This window comes from Manis pentadactyla, chromosome 16 (assembly GCF_030020395.1).
Source record: "Manis pentadactyla isolate mManPen7 chromosome 16, mManPen7.hap1, whole genome shotgun sequence".
In the NCBI taxonomy this organism is placed as follows: Eukaryota; Metazoa; Chordata; class Mammalia; order Pholidota; family Manidae; genus Manis; species Manis pentadactyla.
Genome location: NC_080034.1, coordinates 16472196 through 16474372, shown reverse-complemented (window position 1 = coordinate 16474372; position 2177 = coordinate 16472196). Strand labels below are relative to the sequence as shown.

At 46.4% G+C, this 2177-nt stretch overlaps 1 pseudogene; it reads right to left on the bottom strand.

Moving 5' to 3' along the window:
- Positions 1-618: 618 nt before the first annotated feature.
- LOC118927641 (40S ribosomal protein SA-like) lies at positions 619-1295 on the bottom strand (annotated as a pseudogene).
- Between the last annotated feature and the right edge of the window lie 882 nt (positions 1296-2177).

Genomic DNA, 2177 nt, shown 5'->3' with positions numbered 1-2177 from the left:
TCCTTTCTGCCCAGGGGGTTTGAGTGCCCAGAGATCCGCAGATTCCCTGCTGCTGGACGCTTCCTTCTGGTTTTGGGGTCCCTGTCCCGTTAAGACTTCCAAAAAGCACTTGAAAAAAAAAAAAAAAAAAAGAAAAAAACAATAGAAAAAAAAAATTAAAAAAGCCACTCGCTTTTCTTAGTCTCCGGTCGCCGGCCTCAGCGACTCACTCACAGGTCTTGCTGTCCTGTTACCCTAGTATCTGCACTGTGTCTGTGCTCTGGTCCGGATGGCTGGGTTTGGGTGTTTAGCAGTCCTGGGCTCCGTCTCCCTCCCCACTCCAACTCCTCTCCTCCTGCCGGGAGCTGGGGGGAGGGGCGCTCGGCTCCCGCCGGGCTGGGGCTTGTATCTTACCCCCTTCGCGAGGCGCTGGGTTCTCGCAGGTGTGGATGTGGTCTGGATGTTGTCCTGTGTCCTCTGGTCTCTATTCTAGGAAGAGTTGTCTTTGTTATATTTTCATAAATATATGTGGTTTTGGGATATTTCTGCTGCTCTACTCCCACCACCATCTTGGCTGCACCTCCCTACTTTTTTATTTTAAGAAACTTTATTTTCTCTCAACTTTGTTCCATTTTCTGTTTAAGAGTGTGAGCAAGAACAGCTTAGGTCCATCGTGGTTGTTCCTACTCACTCAGCGGCCTGAGCAGTGGTAGCTGCAGGCAGCCTTCACCTGCAGGCAGAGCACTCCCGTCTTCAGCAGGAAACTGCAGAACAGGCCGAGTGGGCACCCGCATGCCTACGGACCAGTCTGTGACCTCTGGCTGAGTAGCAGTAGATTTGGGAGCTGGAACAATCCATTGACTCTGAACTTCCTCCTCGGTCACAGCCTTTTTGGCAGTGCCTCCCATGGGTGCTCACAGGAGATGGTGCCCCACATACGCAGAACTTTCTGGGCCCATACCCATCACATCAGACCTGCTGAGGTCTCAGCTCCCAGAAGTCTACCTGGATCTGGTTAGTGAAGTTACCGGGAGTAAAGCCTCTGGCGATTGGAGTGGTTCCACTGGCAGCAGGGAACTTCGGCACAGCTTGCTGGCCCATATTCCCGGAGAGCATAACACCTACTTCAGCTGGGTCTCAAATGGCAAGTGTCAAGAGCAGCCAGCAGCAGCCTCAGACTCCCTTCACATTCACAGTGTGGATGCCGTCACTTTTACTCTTGTAGATGGAAGGCTGGTGCCTTCTAAGTAGGATCTTATTGCAAGGGATTTGAGGACATCCTCCTTCATTTGAAGGACATCAAGGGCTCTGGGCATTATGAAAGTTTCCCTTTAACTTATGATGGGAACCCAGGGAAATACTATATGGATTCCTCTCTGGGTAGCTTGGAAAGGCTTTACTTTGTGATAACTCATACATATTGTCATTATCCTTAGGAAAGAGAACAGTTACGGTAAACTGGAGAGCACACAATAGTTAAAAGTTTGTAACTGAAATCTTTAGGAAGTATTACATGCTCATGTATTTGTCTAATCCACAAAATTTCAGGGTTGTTGAAGCATCTATATTACTTTACTAGTACTGCTATAACAAATCACTACAAATTCACTGGCTTAATACAGTACAAATTTAGTAGCTTACAGTGCTGGAGGTCAGAAGTCCACAGTGAGTTTCAGTGGGCTAAAGTTAAAGTGTTGGCAGAAGTCCTTTTTTAGGTTTTAGGAAGGGTCCATTTCCTTATCTAGTTTCTAGAACCCACTGGCATTCCTACACCCATTGCCCATTCCTCCATCAACCATCAGCACTCATATCACTCTGACCTCTGCTGCAATAACAATGGGGCCATGTAAATAACCCAAAAAAATCTCCCCATCTCAAGACTTTTAATCACATCTGCAAACTCCCTTTTGCTCCGTGTGTTGGCAATCCCTAAGACACACTTAGATGCTTTGCTAAAATGACTCACAGAACTCAGCATACAGTCCCATTCACAGCTATAATTTATTATGATAAAATAAAAAAGAAAAGTCAATCATGGGAAAAGGCATATAGGACAAACCTGGAAGAAAACAGGTACAAGCCTTCAACGGTCCTTCCCCAGCAGAGTAACACAGGATATGCTTAATTCACCTAGTAATGAGTTGTGGCAACACATGTAAAATGTCACTAATCAGAGAAGCTCATTAGAGATTCACTGA